This window comes from Protopterus annectens, chromosome 2.part2 (genome assembly GCF_019279795.1).
Source record: "Protopterus annectens isolate FY-2018-M chromosome 2.part2, PAN1.0, whole genome shotgun sequence".
Classification (NCBI taxonomy): domain Eukaryota; kingdom Metazoa; phylum Chordata; order Ceratodontiformes; family Protopteridae; genus Protopterus; species Protopterus annectens.
In genome coordinates this window covers 810383669-810398292 of record NC_056730.1, presented here as the reverse complement: position 1 = coordinate 810398292, position 14624 = coordinate 810383669, and the positions used below count along the sequence as shown (strand labels likewise).

Here is a 14624-nt window from a genome sequence, read left to right as displayed (position 1 = left end):
ATTTTCTATTCCTACATTGAGATGCTTGCAGAAATATTATAAAAGTCTTTCTGGAGTGCAATTTAGCAAAGCTTAGCTTTTTAAAATTACTGATGCTATGTTCTGGTTGGAAAACTTTGATCTTGTTATTTTTTTTACATCTGCTAATCAAGGCAATTTCAGCAGGTATCTCATCAAGCTGATTGATTCAGTCACAGCAAATTTCATTTCCATTGAGTTGTATGAGATGTGGTACTCCCATCTTATTTTTTCATGCCATCTGATAAGGTCAGTTGTGCATTAACAGCACTTTGGCTCCTGCATATTGTCAGTAGGCAGGGATATGAAACTTATTGATTGCAGTGTACAAGGGGGGATCAGAGTTATTAGAAAGGACATATTAGTATTCAGGAATTGTACATCTGTTTCTGTCCACAGTAGATGTAGAGGTAGAAATATGGCATGAATTAAAGTCTTTTGTTCATGCTCATCTTATCAGTTTACATCATTTCTGGGTTGCAGGAAGCCAGAACCTATGCCAGCACTAACTGGGTGAATGGCAGTAAAATTAATCATGAACAGGGGTGAAATACTTCATTGCAGGGCACCAGTGGGCACACATGCACACACGTACAGACCAATCCGCGCATGCACAGACAGACCTAAACATGCACATGCAGACCACGAAAACAGACACAGATGCAAGCACACAGACATGCAGACACAGGCACGTGCACAGATGCTCATGCGCACACATGCTTGCAAGTGCAGACAGACGCTCATGCGCACACGTGCAGGCACAGGTACACAGGAAGAGGTGCACACACAGGCACAAGTGCACACGCAGACACAGGTGAGAGCACAGACGTGCACACACAAACTCGCAGACACACCCAGTTTATTGGATCACCAGTTCAACAGTTCATCAGTTCATCTGTGGGATGTGAAGGAAACCAGATATTCTAGAGAATGTACAGACTACACACAGAAGGCACTTTGGCCAGGGAGTGGTCTGGAGAATCAGGCACTGTGAGGCTGCATCTCTAAATGCTGTACTGCTGTGACACAGTTTCTGCATAGTGTGGGCTACACTATTCTTTAGGTATCGTACACTTGTATGACTTCATTGTTAATTAACTAGCTTCATTGCTTTGTATGTCATGTAGTACTTGGAAGTTCTACAGAAGTTATCTTGAATTTATGCCTCAATGAAATTATTACATGCATCCAGTGCCTCTGTTTTATTTGCTGTGTATCCAAGTTTAAAGTGGTGTTAGACATGAATAAATGCCTACCACAAACTGAAGAAGCACATGTGTCAAAGTGAAAAAATACAATTGCTTTCAAACGTTTAGATTTATAGTACAGAAGTACAAGTCTCCGTTAAAAATTACTCGAATGAAACCACCAGGAATACTTTCACTTTGACGTAATTTGGCAGAAAACTGGAAGCTATGGATCCCAAAATTCAGCTTATTTCCTCATTGATAGTGAATTGGCTGAGAAGCCTAAAAATATAGTTTGCATTCCTGCTGTTTGCTGGGGAAACGAAGAAAGATAAAACAATACTTTCACATTATGGTCAAACCAGAAGGAACTTATTAGACATTTGTTTTTGTAGGAGCATAAGGTCCTACAAAGACCGTACATGCTTATATTTTAAATTTGGTGAGTTGCGTGGCTCACTAGTAAGAGGTAGAATGATTTGCTGTACAAGAAAAAAGACAAAGGAGCATGTTATTAAGGGAGTTTGAGAAGTACAGATTTTATCTAAAGCTGCAGATTTGTGCAGATCAAGTGAGATTATTCAGAGTTAAATGAACTGCATGATGGAATGGATGCATGTAAAATAATGTGCAAGTCAAATTAAACATACAGATAAAGACAGGATGTGTTGTTGCAGCAATGGATACAAAAAAGGGAGCCATGTGAAGTTTTAGAATAGAGGCCACGAAATGTTCAGTTTACTTCATGCAGTATTTGTGGGTATAGAAGTAAAATGCATTGGCTAGCATTTAATCAGTTCTTCAGCAATTTGAATAGATATTGACTAAGATACAAGTGAAACACAAGTAGAATCTGGAGAGCATATTGAATTGTAGAGTATACTTTAAAAATAATTGAAATTACAGTATTGTGCAAATCAATTCTTAATGGACGGAAGGTTGCAAAGTAGTTGTCTACTTCATCAACATTATCAGTTCCTGAATGTCAACACAAATTACATGAAATGCTTTAAATAAGTCAGCTTAGACAGAAATACTGTAAGGATAAAATTGCAGAAGACTGCTAGGTGTATTGGTTAAAAACAAAGTAAGAATAAAAGTCATAAGAAGGTTCACAGCCTAAAGCTGATTTTGCTAAGTAAGCACACAGACAAGGATTTGATGATCCTGGAGAAGATGTAAAGCTGTGCATGAGTAATCAAAATCAAAGATTTGTATAAGACAAATACATCAAAGTTCCAAAGAGGAAGAACATCCTTCATATAATAATCAGTCCTGTTACTGAAAAAGAGAGACGGATACTGTGACCAGTTGGCATAATGGTTGCAGTCTTCACCTCTCTGTTTGGAGTTTACATATTCTCCCTTTGTGTTTGTGGGGTTCCTCCCCCCTGCGAAAAACAAGCTTGAGTTTTTTTCTTTTCAAACATACCCAAGAATGGAGCTGTAGGCAGAAGCACCAGACTCTAGATCTGGTCCTGTAAGGGGAAGGACTGTATAGGACCAACCACTTTGGGCATCTGCTGTGGTCTACAGGATCCCCAAGATAAGATCACAGACTGCATGCAGTGGCAGAGCTAGCCACTTGAAGGTGTAAAAATATGACTCTAGGTAATGTAGTCGTGTTGACTAATGTCACCAAATGGTCATGGGTATTCACCAGTGATAAGCAGATTGACGACCTGACCAGCTTTGACCTATGCCAGCAACCCTTGTTAATGGTGCGTGCCTGCCATGAAGCTCAGCAGCCCTGGGTCAGTAAGCTACTGGCCAACCAGTGTCCAGTTATCCTGCTTTGGTTACCTGGGATAGCTCTAAAACATAAAACTAATAAACCTGTCAAATGAACTAAGAATTGTTACACTTAGTGTGGGTTTACTGACAGGATGGAGGCTGGAAGTGGATGATATGATAGTAAGGAGGAAGCTGTATATCCTATGTATCTAGGAGGCAAGATGGAAGGGCAGTACGGCAAATACTGTGAGGAGGACAGGCTAGAAATGGTGTGGGAATTGTGATGAGGGCGAAGTTCAGAAGGCAGTGAGGTATGTCATCAGAATTAATGACAGACTCATGGCAGTCAGACTTTACCATAATGACAGGTTATTATTCATCATCTCAGCCTGTGCCCCACAGAAGGGTTTTAATAGTGAGGAAAAGAGTGTATTCAGACAGCAGTTGCAGGACTCACTAGATAAAGCAGGGCAGCATGAATTGGAGTTGATAATGGGTGACCTGAATGCACATAGCGCTGCAGACAGAACAGGATATGAGGACTGTCTGAGTCCACATAGGTGAGGCAACCAGAATAAAGAAGAAGCCATTCTAGACTTTTGTCTGACAAATGGCTTCATAGTAGTCAACACATGGTCTCAGAAATTGAGACAATCAGAAGACCACCTAGAAGAGTGGCCAACATGCAACTCCAGTAGACTTCCTCCTAGTAAGGAAAGGGCACCAGGGTAGAATCACTGATTGCAAAGTCATCCCAAGTGAAATAGTTGGCCCACAGCATAAACCACTGGTTGCCATAATCAGCTTCCAACAGTGGTCAGAGAAAGCTCTTGAGGTCAACAGAGAACAGGCTGAAGATCTTGAAGTTGACTGGAGAGAGAACACAACAGTTTGTGGAATTACCCTGGGTTCTAGCACCTCAAGAAGAGGAAGTAGGTGGAGTTAAAGAATAGCAGCACCCCAAAGCAGCATGTGTGTGGACTACAGAACAGATCTGCAGCCAAGCCAAGTATTGAAATAAGGTACATAAGGAAAGCTGGTGGTGGAATGCAGCAGTCCAGGAAGTCAACAAAAGAGACGAGTGCAGGAAAAAGTGAGAATAGAAAAGACAGTCCAGACTAGGAAGTAATAGTGGTTGACTAACAGAGAGGCTAATAAAGGATTTGCAATAGCAAAGAACAAGGCATCAGAGGCACTCTACCAGCTTTGGAAAGTGATTCAGTGGATGGCACAGAGAAACTATATCAGGTTACAAGGCAAAGACAGAAAGATGAAGGTAGTCAGACACCCTTTATCGCTCATCCCTCATAGATGACAAGCAGGCTGGGGTATTTCAACACATCAAGATAGCATCATAAAATGTAATCTAACTGGTTAACAGACAGACCTTACATGCTTACATCTCTACGGCTTACTACAAAATGGCAGTCAGACTTGCACGTGCTCAGTATTTCTGCACTTGTGCAAGCCCTTGGATAGTTTCTTAAAGGTACATACACACATTTATGTACAGCCTCCCTCTTAAAAAGATTGCCCTTTATAAAAACAACATTGGAGTTGAACATGCATTACTATAGACATTAGAAACAAAACACAGTGTTCATGTCCAAGTTGCCATGTATCTATTGCATGGTCTGGAGATATGACTGGATCTCGTAACATAACAATCTTGACTAAATTTAGCAACAGGGGACAGTCTTCAGTGAATCAGGATCTTCTGGATTCATCACAGGAACAGGAATATTCCTTGGAACTTCCTCAGGAATTGGAAACTGGACAACTCACTCTGAGATGGTCTCTCTCTCACAGGCTATGTGCTCTGGTATAGGCTTGGACACTGGTAAATGTTTCTGATTCCACCTAAACTCTGCTCCTTGTGCCTCCACAGTGTATGATCTCAGCTCTGGGCAAATATTCTTCACGACACCAATCCGATCATAATCTTAGTGTGTTTCCATTCTTGCCACTTCTTCTTGTAATGGATTGAGCAGTTTGCTGGTTTTATTGTAGTAGGACGTCTAGGTTAAACGCTTCAACAGATTCTTTCACTGATCTGTTGTTCATGACACATGGAACCAGCAATTGACTACTGATTGGTAATGCGGTACTGGTTTGTCTCAACTGAAGTCTCTGAGCAGGTGAACCAAGATGTTTATCACAAGGAACATTTCTGATAGTCAGGAAAACATCAGTATTATCTCATTTTGACTTCTCTGGTAACGGTTTTGCACTTTGAACTGCACGTTCTGCCAAACCATTTGACTGTGGATACACTGGGCTACTTGTGACATGAGTAAAGTCCCATTCTTCAGCAAATCTTTTGAACTGTTGGCTTGTAAACTGCGTGCCATTGACAGAAATAACTTATGTGCAGACTAACATGGACTGCAAAATGGCACTTCATCTTGATAATGACAGTATTGGATGCTAGATTAGGAAGTAGATCAGTCTCTTGCCAATTGGAGTAATAGTGTACTAGCACAAAATAATGTTGACCATTCCACTCAAATGTCTGTGGTTACTGTCAACCAAGGTAGTTCAGGAATCTGGTTTAGCTGAAGTGGTTCTTTCATCCTGTTCCATGAATAACAGTACAAAGCCACATCAACAGAAAGTGTTCTCTCAATATCTTGTGCTATAGAAGGCCAAAATACAAAACCTGTCACCTTTCTTTTGGTAGTCGGTTCCTGGGTGACCATGATGCAAGATAGTAATGTACTCTTGTTGCAAGGACTTTGGAACAATTACTTTTGGACCTTTCATAATGATACTATTGTCAGACAAAATCTCATCTCTGTATGAAAAATAAGTTGTACTTCTTGAGGTAAACTTGATTGCTTTGACAGCCATCCAGATGAGCATTTATAAAACTGGATCTGTAGCTGTGTGATTTCCCATCTCTTCAAGACATGTGGAAGAAAAATTGCTCACTTCCATTACTTCAAAATCAAGGTTCTCATTCTTATGCTTTTCTGTGGTGTTTCTGGGTGATCTGGATAATGCGTCAGCAAAAATAAAGAAGTTTGCCTCTTTTGTAGACAAGAGTGAAATTATACTTTTGCAATCTCAGCATCATGCATTGCAATCTGGCTGGAGCTGAATGCATAGGCTTTCTTAAGATAGTGACTAAAGGTCGGTGATCTTTTTTGATCTGGATAGGTCTACCATAAATATAATCATGGAACTTCGAACATGCAAACACAATTGCCAAAACCTCTTTCTTGATCTGGGCATACTGCATTTCAATTTGGGTAAGAGTTCTGGATGCATAGGCAACAGGTTGACCCTCTTGCAGAATGACTGCACCAAGACCAAATTTTGAAGCATCACATGAAAGAGTAACTGGCTTGTGATCACCATAGTATCTGAGAGTTGGTGGACTATCAATTCTCTGTTTTAAGACATCAAATGCTCTTTGGTGTTGCTGTAACCAGGACCATGATACATCTTTACTTGTCAGCTCTCTGAGTGGTGCTGATAGTTGGCTCAAGTCTGGAATGAACTGGCCTAGGTAGTTAACCATGCCAAGAAAATTTTGCAGGGCTTGAACATTAGAGCTGGCATCTCGAGAATGGCATTTTACTTAGAAGGGTCTGGTTGTAAGCCTGAACTAGTAAATAAATGACTGACATAAGTTACTTCTTGTACCCTGAATTTGCATTTCTGTGGATTGAGCTTAAGATTCACTTGACGTGCCCTTTCCAGAACTTTTGGCTTCTGTCATGCTCAACATCACCATGACCTCGTACTAGTATGTCATCTACTATAATAGCACAAGGATACCCAGAAAAAAATTGCTCCACTGCATGTTGAAAGACTTCACTTTCAGAATTTATTGGAAATGGCACTCAAAAATCTGTACCTGCTAAACGGCATACTGATATTTCTTGTCAAGCTGAATTTGCCAAATGAACTCTTTGCATCTAGGACAGAAGAAACAGTGGCATTTGGCATCAAGGCTGTGACTTCTTCGACTGTGCGCATTGGATGATGAGGTCTTATTAGCACTTTGTTCAAATCTCATGCATCAATACATATTCTGATGTCATCTGAGCTTTTATTATGAGCTACCACCATGGAAGATACCCTTTCTGTTCGTTCTTCATCTGGACAAATCACACCTTGTCACACCATTTTATCTAATTCGGCTTTGACTCTGTCCTACATGGCAACTTTAAAAGTTGGCCTGATAACTGGACTGACATCAGGGTCTAACTTCAAGGAGTGCATAACTGAAAGCCTCCCATGTTTGTCTGCGAAGAGATCAGCATAGGTAGAAAAAAATGTACTGGACGAAATTAGAGTAGTGGTCTTGCAAGCTAACTTGGTGGACTTCTGTCCCATTTTCAAACTGTCTCTGAACCCTAATAATGACTGGACGTGCTTGTTGACCACATAAAATAAGCTGTAGCTTCTCCCCGCAGAGTAACATAAACGCACTACTGAGCCTTCAGTTTGAATTTCTTCACCTCCATAAGCAACAAACTTCGCACACTTTGCCAAATCAAGCCTTTCACCATTACACACTCTAGCAAATGTTTCTACTGACATAACATTGCACTTGGAACCCATGTCAGCATTGAGCACTACGGTTTCCCATTTATCTGAAAAGTACAAAAATACTCATTCTTTGCCCATAAATCTATTGCATTGACTGTTTCATGAAGCACTGACACACCATCCACATAAACAGTATGGTTGCAGCTCTGTAACTGATCAATTTGTTTCTTAAAATGTTGAATGTGGGCCTTTTGATTTACAAAACCTTTTGAAATTATTCCATTTATTGCATTTGTGGCACTGCTGACCGAAAGCTAAACATTTTTCCCTTTTAGATTCATGACTTCCACCACAGTTACGACAGCTGGCAATGAAACTGGCTTAGGGCCCTTGCTTTGAGTTTGCTGACTTACTCTTCTGCTTCACTGAGACTGTGCAAACTCTGGAATTTGCTAGAAAGCTCTGGGGTTTACCAGTGAGTGCTGCAGGAGCTGCAGTTGCTGCCATGTGCTTGGGCACGTTTCTTTTAACAATGTGCTGCATGCCATCAACATGAGCTTTGTCACTCTGCCTTCTAAAGCTATTCACATTTGTAAGCATATTTGTGGCCTTATTCAAAGTTAAATCACTGTCACAAATCAAAATTTTTCTCACAGCATCATCTTTAATAGCACACACAAGTTTGGCTTTTATCAGCTCATCCCCTAAATCACCAAATCTGCATGTTTTAACTTTGTTTCTCAAGTCAGATGTTCTTTGTGTTTCACTGTTGCAGTCATCCCATTTGGGTTATCCCTGCAAAGGTAGCCATCCACCGGCCTGAATACCAGAGACTTGGTATTTCTGTATCGGGTGCTGTCGCATGATGAATGACTTCATGTCATCAGTAGTATAAAGTAAGGCAGCTGACGCCATTACATTAGTCTTTCTTGCTGTGGCGCCCGAAGCAGAAGCAGTTCGTATGAGTGTCGGTTGGCCGCTACCTGAGTTTTCGTCTACCGAATTTAAGTTGAAGTCTTCTAAAGTTAAGTATCCCATTGGGGATCCTTTTTTCTTGCACTAACCGATGTCAGAAAAAGTTAATTGTCTCGGCTGTGAAAAGCAAATACCACACCAAGACTTCCACTCTTACTGCATCACTTGTTTAGGCCCAGACCACGACGTACCCCATTGTCGCTTCTGCACTTTGTTCAACACCAGAACTATCCATCATTGGGCCCTTATTGTAGCCAGATATTTTCATTTACAATCCTCGAATTCTGATATGGCTTCAGTAAGCCATCTGACAACAGATATTCCTAAAACTTAGATAGAGACAAGACCACACAGGTCCAAACCTACTGATGTGACTTCCGTTAAGCTAGCCATCAGTCCTCCTGTACTCAGTGAGTCGCTTTCGCAGCCCCTGATGCCTGCTTTAGTTGATTCACAGGCCACTACCGAGACCCTTTCGGAGTCCAGTAGGCCGCAAAACTCTTCTTTGACTAAAGATCCTGTGGTCGTCTCTACCTTGGGTGGGTCCAGAGTCGCTGAACAGGCACCGGCTTCCGAGGAAGTCCTTCACAATACCGAATCTCGACACAAACTGATGTCTTCTTTCGCGATTACCGTTCTTTCAAAAATGACCGAGGTTCTAAGCCCCAGAGTTCGTACCACATCCAAGAAACTGACTGTCCACTCTCAGGCGCCTGCTACTTTGCCTCAGTCTCAAATGCTTAAAATGGCGGAAGACCTTATCATGCTGATCAGGGGAAGCCAAGCTACCCCCTCCAAAAGGAAGAGAGATCTGTCCCCTGTAGTTTTATCTGAACAAGAGTCAGATGAATCTGATGCATCTGACTATGAAGACATGCAACCCCTCTCCACCTATGAGGATTCTGATTCAGAGGACTCCATTCTTTCAGCCTCTCCCCCAGATGTTTTTTCCTTTGGGGAAACCCTGCATACTTTAAGGGAGCATTTTCACTGGAAAAGTCAGGACTACTCTGTCTAAAAAGTGACTCATGGAATTCCTAGATCTTCCGCAACACGGACCCTTGGCCATCCCCCCAGTCCTGGATGTTGTGGAGGATGTTTTCCATGAATCCAGCTTGACTCCTGATGCCCTACCTCCTACTCACAGAAAACCAGACGGGTACTATAGAGTCCCTGACTCAAACAAATATCTTTTTAAAAATCCAACAGCTGTCCCTGTGGTCATTTCTCAAGGGCCAAAAGAGATTAAAGCAACCTCTGCTAAGAATTTCACCCTCTCAGACAAGGATTCCCAAGCATTGAACAGATGGGGTATACACCTCAGGTACCCTTGCTATCAGGGCACTAAATTGTCAGTTCCATATGCTGAAATTTCAGCAACATACTTTGGAAATCCTTAAACAAAAAAATGTCTTAATTTCCTGCTTGGGCAGAATCTGAAGATTTACAAGATTTTAATCCATTCTGCAAGTCAAGTAACTAAACACACTTTGCACTGTGGTTTTGACACCCTAGTAGCTTTTTGCAGGGCAGCAGTCCCTGGTTCTGTCATTAGAAGACCTGCATGGCTTAAGGAACAACCCCTGCAAGACCATGTCAAATCTAAATTGTTGGATGCCCCCTTGCGCAAAGATAACTTATTTGGCACTAAGGCAAAAGAGGTCTTAAAAAAGATGGAAGAAAAAGCAAAATCTATGCAAACTGTTTAGGATTTCTTACAGGTCCAGCCCCGTAGGTTCAGTAGGCATTGTCCCTTCAAGCACTGGTCCTTTCCTGCTCTGAGTAAACCAGCCCAGCCTAGGCTCTGAGGAAACGGACCCCCCCAGACAGCAGCCCCAGGGAATGCAGAGATCTAAGCAGTGGACTACCTCCACTTCAAAGCCAGGGAGTTCTAAGCCACTCCCTTATGGAAAGAACTCACAGTGACTCACCACCTCCCCCACCCCACTCTGCCCACATTCACTTACCCCTGGGAGGAAAACTCTCCTTTCACTCAAGCACCTGGGTCACCATTGCCAAGGACCAATGGTTTCTGAACATTGTGTCGCAGGGATACAAATTTTCCTTCCACACCCTTCCAACCCAAAAACGGTTCCCAGATCTACCACCAAATCAGTGGGAAGTGGTTCAAAAACAAATCCTTTCCCTGCTCTCTATGAGGGCATTAGAGCACGTTCCTGCAGAACAGATAGGCCAAGGCTTCTACGCCAGACTTCTTCTGGTGCCCAGAAAAGAGGGCACCTTGCGCCCCATCCTTGATCTATCCATTCTAAACACCTTCCAGGTGATTCTAAACACCTTCCAGGTGATCCCAAAATTCAGAATTCTCACCCTCCAGCAGCTGCTACCCATGCTGTCCAAGAATGCTTGGCTAGCCACCCTAGATCTAAAAGAGGCCTACTTCCATATTCCTATCAGGGAATCATGCAGAAAATATCCACTTCAGGGTAGGATCTCAACGCTTTCAGTTATCTGTGCTTCCCTTTGGCTTATCTACTGCTCCCTGAGTTTTTACAAAATGTCTAGCTCCAGCCATTGCCTTTTGCAGACAAAAAATATTCAAATGTACCTATACTTAGACAACTGCCTTATTCAGGCAGACAGCCAGGAAAAGCTGCTCAAGCATCTGGTGTTTGTAAAGACCCTACTAATCTCCCTAGAGTACACAATCAAAGAAAATAAATCCAAATAGGTGCCCACCCAAAAGATAATCTTCCTGGGAGCAAGTATGGACACAGTATCCCAGATGGCATACCTTACACCAGAGAAACACATTTTCCTGACAACCTACTTCTCTCAACAAGCCACCAGGCCCCAGCTATCTGCAAGGAAGATCCTGCAAGCTCTGGAGTTCATGGCATCTTGCATACTACTCATTCCATGTGCCAGAATGCATATGAGGAAACCTCAGTGGTACCTGAAGAGCCTTTGGTGTCAACACTCTCAAGACCTGGAAACTCTTCTACCTATAATTCCTTGCCTCAGAAAGGAATTTCTTTGGTGGGCAACAGCATGCTCCCACAAGGGACTGCCCTTCTCCCCACCCCACCCCACTGCCAAGAGCCTCACCACAGATGCATCAGACTATGCTTGGGGTGCACACCTGGACGGCAGGTGCATATAGGGCCAGTGGAGCTCACTGCAAATACCTCTGCACATCAGTCTAAAAGAGATGATGGCTAGGCAGCATGCCTTGATAGCTTTCAAACCCCTTCTGTCTCCAGGGGTTCTTCTGATCAAAACAGACAACACCACTTTGATGTGATACTCAACAAGCAGGGAGGGACTCACTCCTATCATCTATGCAGGCTGGCCATGACCCTTTGGGTCACAGCCTCTTCCATGCAACTGAACCTGTTAGCGCAATACCTACCAAGCTCTCTCAACTCTCTGGCAGACCAATTAAGCAGAAATCTTCTGGACCCACACTAGTGGCGACTCAACATAAGTACCTTCAGCCTAATAACTCAGAAATGGGGAACCCCAAAGGTAGACCTCTTTGTGTCCCACACCAACCATCAGCTCAGCAAATTCTGCAAAAGGGAGCATCACTGCATGGCTTGGAAAGTGGATGCCCTGTCCTTCCCCTGGGTCAATCTATCAGTCTATGCCTTTCCTCTCCCCTACCTCTCATCTCCAGGGTACTGCTCAAAATAATGGAGGAAAAAACAAGGACCATTCTTATAGCTCCAGACTGGGCCCAACAACACTGGTACCCATTGCTGCGCAGTCTGTCCCCGCTGCCTCCATGGCATCTTCCTCAGATTCCAAACCTCCTGGTCCAGAGGGAAGGGGAATTCATGCATCCCCAATTGCAGACACTCAGTTTGGCAGCTTGGCTTATTCCTTAACCCCGATAATCTGCCATCCTCAGTAAACCTGTTCTGGATGTTATCCATGAGGCCAGATGTCCTAGCACCAGAAAGTCTTATGCAGATAAATGGAAAAGGTTCTGCACCTGGATCCAGGCTAAGGGAGCCAATACGGCACAGCCGTCCATCATCCCTCTCATCCTGGATTACTCAACAGACCTACTACACAATGGTCTCTTTCTCCTCTATAAAAATTCATGCCTCTGCTATTTCTGCTCATTTTCCCACTGAGCAGCCCCTCTTCTCACACCCTCTGATCAAACAGTTCCTCAGAGGGGCTAGCAACTTGAGCCCCCCAGAAGGGCACCAACACCAGCTTGGTATCTTTAACTTTGTCTTGGAAAATCTCACCCTGCCCCCTTTCGAACCAGCTTCTTCTGCAGAGTTAAAATTTCTCTCCTGGAAGACCGCATTCCTTTTGGCCATCACTTCAGCCAGAAGAGTCACTGAGCTACAAGCACTCATAGCTGTGAAACCCTTCATCATCTTCCATGCAGACAGGGTATCCCTCAGAACTAATCCATCCTTCATGCACAAGGTGGTGTCTAGTGTGGCTCTCAGCCAATCAATTCATTTGCCCACCTTCTTTCCTAATCCCCACAACAAGGGGGAAAGGATTCTTCACTCTCTAGATGTGCGCTGACAGCTCACATTCTGTCTGGGCAGGACTAAATCCTTCGGAAAGTCTGATCAATTGCTGGTTAGCTTTGCTACAGGGCCAGAAGGCAACGCCATCTCCAAGCAAACCATCTCCAAATGTATAGCACACTGCATCCATTTCTGCTACAAACAGCATGGAAAGCCTCCCCCCAAGGGGGTCAGGATGCACTCCACCAGATCAGCCTCCACCTCTGCAGCTTTCCTCAGAGGAGTCCCTACCAATGACATCCTGGAGGCTGCCACCTGGACATCTGTTCACACTTTTACCAAGCATTACCCACCTGCCTCGGGCAGGGTTTGCTTCTGCAGTCTTGCAGGGCATCCTAGCCAGCCCCTAGTTTCCTTGACTGCCTCCACCCATTTCCTCAGCTTTGGGAACCTACCCAAATGTGATGACTGCAACACTGAAACACGAAGAACATAGTACAGTTGTGTTCACTTACCATAAATGTAGATGTTCAAGTGTATTCATTGTTGCAGTCCTGGTTTCCCTCCCTCCATCCCCCTTTATTCTCTTTCTGCTTTTATTACCATTCTTCCTTGCTCTTCTCCTTTCCTTACAAGGGACATATTGGTATTTATTTTCCACTGGTGGGGTTCTTCCACCAGAACATGGCCTCCTACTTTGGGGGCTCCTGACAGGTTAGGGCAAGAAAAACTGATGTAATGGCATCGGCTGACTTACTTTATACTACTGACTACCTGACATCAGTAATCAAGCGACAGCAACCGACACGACACGACCTGACATCAGTAATCAAGCGACAGCAACCGACACAGAAATACTAAGTCTCTGGTATTCGAGCCGGCCGAGGGCTACCCTGGCAGGGATAACCCAAATGTGATAACTGCAACAGTGAATATACTCGAACATCTACATTTATGGTAAGTGTACACAACTGTACTTTATATATGCTGCAAATGTTTTACCAGGCTTTTGATCTCTTGTGTAAAATAAGTGCCTTTCCATTGTAACATTTGTCTGGGAGTTGCACATTTCTCTAACATTTTAAGCACTCAGGGTCCTCCCTTGACTCAGCCTGTACAACAATATGACTGATGTTCATCATGTTACCCTGCTGCAGTCATCACACTTGGGTTATCCTGCCGTCAGGCGGTCCCGCAATTGGCCTGAGTTCCAAAGTCTTGGTCCGGCATCGGTTGCTGACGCTTCTTCCCTGACGTCGGTGCGCCAGGGGTATACAAGAGGCATCCGACGCCATTTTCTTCAGTCTTTCTTGCCGCGTGGTGCCCGAAGCAGTTTGCAAGTGTCGATCGGCCAACACCTGAGATTTTCGATTCGAATTTCAGTCCGAAGTCTTCAGTAAAGCTAAGTACCCTGTTGGGGAACCTTTAATTGCCTCAGTCCGATGTCAGAAAAAGTTAACAATTGCATTTCTTGTGGGAAGCAAATACCTCATAAGGACTTCCATTCTTATTGTATTCCTTGCCTAGGCCCAGACCACGATGTCACAGGTTGTCGGTTTTGTGCTAGGTTTAATAAACGAACTATCAAACGCCGTTTTGACTTCGCACAACATTACTTTGTTAGGAAGTTTAATTATATCATGCCGTCGGAGCAGCCGACGACCGGCATGCATAAAAAAACACAAGGATAAGGACAGGCAGCCTAGGAACAAGCCAGACTCCTAGGCCTCTGCTGGGCCTGTCGCCAGTTC

At 43.5% G+C, this 14624-nt stretch overlaps 1 protein-coding gene across 5 annotated transcripts in view; it reads left to right on the top strand.

Moving 5' to 3' along the window:
- The window catches only part of CCNH (cyclin H), an 837458-nt gene that overhangs the window by 761014 nt on the left and 61820 nt on the right, over positions 1-14624 (top strand). The window lies entirely within an intron of this gene.